This window comes from Callospermophilus lateralis, chromosome 2 (assembly GCF_048772815.1).
Source record: "Callospermophilus lateralis isolate mCalLat2 chromosome 2, mCalLat2.hap1, whole genome shotgun sequence".
Lineage (NCBI taxonomy): Eukaryota > Metazoa > Chordata > Mammalia > Rodentia > Sciuridae > Callospermophilus > Callospermophilus lateralis.
In genome coordinates, this window is record NC_135306.1 from 128,151,814 (window position 1) to 128,157,265 (window position 5,452).

The 5,452-nt window shown below is 31.7% G+C and overlaps 1 pseudogene; it reads right to left on the reverse strand.

Annotated features, from left to right (window-relative positions):
• Positions 1-440: 440 nt before the first annotated feature.
• LOC143392077 (transcription initiation factor TFIID subunit 13 pseudogene) lies at positions 441-814 on the reverse strand (annotated as a pseudogene).
• Between the last annotated feature and the right edge of the window lie 4,638 nt (positions 815-5,452).

Here is a 5,452-nt window from a genome sequence, read left to right on the forward strand (position 1 = left end):
ATCTCAGACCACTGTTGTCTAAAAACTTCAGAATATGTAAGGCATATGTCTCAGCTGTCATAGTCAAAATGACATTTAGATTTCACATATTAAACAGCTCTAGTATAACTTATAATGGCACAAATGTACCTAATACATAAATAGTACTTCATCCTTTAGAAAGTCAAAAGTCAGAAAGAACTGCATAATTTGTAAGGTACTTTAACTTACGTGTAGTCATTAAAACTCAGTAAGTAATTCAAGTATAGTCATATAAAGGCAGGCAATTAAAGGCTCAAGGATCACTCTAAAATCAAAGACATGAAAATAAAGGCTGAAAACTTTTGTTTCTCCATCTTTCATTTACATGCCTAGATATTAGGACATTAATGAACAAAATACACAATTATTATATATGATTTCCACAGATGACAGTGAAATTTCATGAAGTACAAAAATTATCAAGATTCGTAGTTTGCTTCATCAAATACTTTCCTTGCTCCTTTCAATTCTTAATTCATGGTAAGCAAGTCTTTAACCCTAGCAAACTTCCTTGGGTCCTTTCAAATCAAGAAGACAATATCTTCAACTTGTACTGGACCTTGTCTTCCAATTGGCATTGCCTTGTGAGTCATAAGTGATGAACTCTATGACAAGGTCTTCAAGAATATCCACTGACTCAGTGTAAGTATTCTTGTCATCCCCAAACCCATACATCATACATTGTAATTCTTTAGAAAAAAAGTCTCTTTCTTTTACCCTGTCTGCCTTCTGCACCTCCTCCAATTTCTTCAATTTCTTTCTCAAAGGTCGGGTCTTCTTCCTCATCTGCCATCCCACTAGCCCACCAGCCCACAGTGCCTCACCGGCTCTGATTATAATTATTATTATGAATTTTGAATATGTGAGAACATTTAACATAAGATTCATCCAATAAGCACTTTTACATATACAATATACCATTGTTAATATAATCATTCTGTTCTGCAATACATCTCTAGGACTTCTTATTTTTGCATAACTGAAAGTTTAGAACCTTTAACAATTGCATTCCTATTTCCCTTTCTCTCCCCTGACAACCAGCATTCTTTTCTCTGCTTCTGAGTTTTGCTGGTGTAGATATATATTTGAGATATGTGATATTGTGTAGTATTTGTCCTTTTCTGGCTGTCTTCTTTCACTTAGCATGATGTCCTCCAATTTGATCCACATTATCACAAATTAGGAGATTTCTTTCTTTTCTTTTTTTTTTTTTTAAATTGTATTGGAGATTGAACCCAGATGTACTTTATCACTGAGCTACATTGCCAGCCCTTTTCTCCATCTCTTAGTTTGAGATGGCATCTCACTAAGATGTCCAGAATGACCTTGAAATTGCCATCCTCTTAACGGAGCCTCACATGCTGCTAGGACACAGGTGTGCACCACTGTACCCAGTGGGATTTCATTCCTTTTAAGACTGAATAATATTCTATTAAATAAACCATAGACAGTTAGGTCATTTCCATATCTTGGAGTTTGTGAATAATGATGAAATAAATATATTTCTTTAATATCTTACTGAATTTATAAGAATATGTATCCAGAAGTGTGATTTTTGGATCATGTTGTAGTTCTGTTTGTAATTTTCTGATGAATCTCCATAAATTTATTTTATGTGATTCTTATATTTTTAATTTAAACTAAATATCACAGCATCAATATATTTATAGGGAAATATAAAAATGTTCAACAATGCTGTTGTCACATATAACTTCCAAGGGCAAAAATCCTGGTGTCATTTGTTCTAATAGTTGATATTTATGTGAAGTATAAATGGAACACAATATATAAATTAAATGTGAAAACTTTTCATAAACATCCATATTCAAAACATATATCAATATGAATTTTCCAGATAGCTTCCTCATTATTCTATTAACATCAATGTCTTTCCCAAATTGACCAAACTTCTAATTTATAACACTATAGAACAGTTTAACCGCCCTCAAACTTTATAAATAACAATACATTATATTTATCACACTTTATCAGAATCTGCACTTTATTTTTTGTAGGAAATTTATCCATGTTATGTTTTATTGTAATTTTTTTATTTTTCACATCTATAAAGTTGTCCATATTATTAATATGCCAAAATACATTTGTTCATTCAGCAATGAATAGACATACACTTGTTTCTAGTTGTGATTCTTTTAAACAATGCTATTATGTACATGATAATTATATGTTTTGGTGAACAAATATGCACATAACTTTTAGTACTTATAGATCTAGACATGAAATTGATGGATCATGGATATATGTGTGGTTAATCGCAGCAGATAACAGCCAAATCATTCTTGGTACATGTACATATTCATGAGGGTATGACCACAGAATTGGTTTCACATCTTTGTAAAACTTATGATGTTCAGTTTTGTTTTTGTTTCTTCCGTTCAAATTATCTCTAGTGTTGATAGTTATATAATGTCATTGCTTTAATTGGAAGCTCCCCTGAAGAGTAATGGACATGAGGGTTTTCCCAAACAACTTAGATACCTTTTTCTGACAAATGCCATTTGAGTTCTAGAGACTTTTTAAAGTATTGAATTATTTGATTTGTACCAGTTGTTTGTAAATTTTGGATTTAATCCTTTGTCATATAAATAAATGTATATCAAATACCTTCTCTCCTTTCATGTTGACTTCTCACTCACTTAATGATATCTTTTGATGAATAGAAGTTATTGATGTTTGAAGATCTACAGATTTATATTTTATTAGTTATTAGTTTATTTGTCCTACATAAATTCCTAATCTACTACAAATGATGAAGAAATTTAATTATATTTCTTTAGAAGTGTAATTGTTTTACTCTTTTTATTAATTCTATACTCTTTCTGTAACTGGTATATGAAAATGAAGGAAAGGTGCCCCAATTTTTTATCTGTGTAAATATCCAATTGGATAGCACCATTGTTTGCAAAGATTATTCTTGTCCCTGATGCACTGAGCTATCACATATGCCATGTGTTAGATGACAATTTTTTTTGTGGGGGGGGAACTATCCATTCTTCTCTGCTGAACTATATATCTATTCTTCTACCAAGAGAAAACTGGAAGGTCTTGCTCTGATAAAACTTATAGATCATTGTAGGTAATTCAATAGTTGGAAATTTTTAGACTTTATAAATTTAGCCACTCACATTCAGTCACTGTGGAATTTCACTGAGTTTTTAGTTTTATTTTTGCATTAGAGTAATTATATTTAAAACACATTATGTCATTACCATTTTGTGTTTTTTTTTCAGTTTAATGAGGTATATTTGACAAATAAAAATTGCATGTATATAAAGCATCACTGGATGCTTTAATTATATACATATGTTATCAGATGATAACCACAGTCAAGTCAAAAATCATATCTGTCACCTTACATAGTTATGATTTATTTTTGTGTGAGTCAACAGAACCCAGAATCAACTTTCTTAACAAATTTCTAAAGTATGTATAATACAGTACTGTGAACTGTATGCACCATGTTGTGCATTTACTCTTCCAAACTTAGTAATTATGCATAATTGAAACTTTGCACACATTGACCAGAATTTTCCTAATTGCCTCATGCTCTGTCCCTAGAAACCACCATTCCATTCTGCTTTTATGAGATCAAGTTTTTAAAAAATCACAGTTAATAAAATTATGCAGTCTCTATGTCTTACTTACTTCAACTAGCATAATGCCTTCTAGATTCACCCAATTTATTTTGCAAAGAGCAATATGTCTTTCTTTTGTTAGGTGTAATAATATTCCATTACTTGTGCACATGTATATACATATGTGTGGGTGTGTGAGTGTATGAGTTTCACATTTTTTAAAAAAAAAAATTGTGTTTGTTCTTTTTAGAATGCACATGAGAGTAGAGTATATTTTGACATATTTATACAAATGGGAAGTATATCTTATTCTAATAAGAATACCAGTATCATGGTTGTGCATGATGCAGAGATTTCTTTGTTAAATATTAATATATGTTCATAGGAAAGTTGTGTCAGATTCGTTCCATTGTCTTTTCCTATTCTGATCCCCCATTCCTTTCCTTCATTCCCCTTTTTCTAGTCCATTGAATTTTTATCACCCCTCAATTGTGAATTAGCATCTGCATATCAAAGAAAATATTCAGATTTTTGTTTTGGGGGGATTGGCTTATTTCACTTAGTATGATAGACTCCAGTTCCATCCATTTACCAGCAAATGGCATAATTTCATTCTTCTTTGTGGCTTAATAATATCCCATTGTGTATATATACCACATTTTCTTTATTCATTTATCTCTTGAAGTTTACCTAGGTTGGTTCCATTGCTATTGTGAATTGTGCTGCTGTAAACATTGATGTGGCTATGCCACTGTAGCATGCTGATTTTAAGTCCTTTGGTATATAATAAAGAGTGCAATCACTGGGTCAAATGGTGTTTTCATTCCAAATTTTCTAAGGTATGTTCATATTGCTTTCCAAAGTGGTTGCACCAATATGCAGTCCCACCAGCAATGTATGAGTGTAACTTTTCTCCCACATCCTCACCAACTCTATTGTATTCTTGATAATTGTCATTCTGACTGGAGTGAGATAGAATCTCCATGTAGTTTTAATTTGCATTTCTCTAATCCTAGAAATGTTGTACATTTTTCATATATTTGTTGCCCATTCATATTTCTATTTCTGTGAAGTATATATTAAGTTCCTTTGCCCACTTATTGATTGGGTTATTTGGTTTGGGGTTTTAAGTTTTTTGAGTTCTTTATATATCCTGGAGATTAATATTCTATCGGAGGTGCAGATGACAAAGATTTTCTCCCATTCTGTAGGGTATCTCTTCACTTTCTTTATTGTTTCCTTTACTGTAAAGAAGGCTTTTCTTCAATCCTACTTATTGCATCTTGATTTTACTTCTTGTACTTTAGGAGTCTTGTTGAGTAATTTGTTTCCTAAGCTTATGTGATAGAGTGTTTGGCCTATACTTTCTTCTAAAGGCACAAATTTCTGATCAAATGTGTAAGTCTTTGACCCACTTTGAGTTGAATTGTGTAGTGTGAGAGATAGAGGTTAAATTTCAATCTGCTATGTATGGATTTCCAGTTTTCCCAGTAGATTTGTTGAAGAGGCTATCTTTTCTCCAATGTATGTGTATGGCTCCTTTGTCTAGAATGAGATAGCTGCATTTATGTGGGTATTTCTCTGTGTCTTTTGTTCCATTGGTCTCCATGTCAGTTTTGGTGCCAATACCATGCTATTCTTGTTAGGATAACTCTGTTGTATAGAATTACGAATTAAATTTATTGATTTTCATATGTTTAACCAAACTTGCATTCCTGGGATAAAATATACTTGATCATGGTGCACTATCTTTTTTATACACTATTGCATGTGATTTGCCATTATTTCATTAGGAATTTTTGCATCTATCTTCATCAGAGATATTGGTCTGAAAT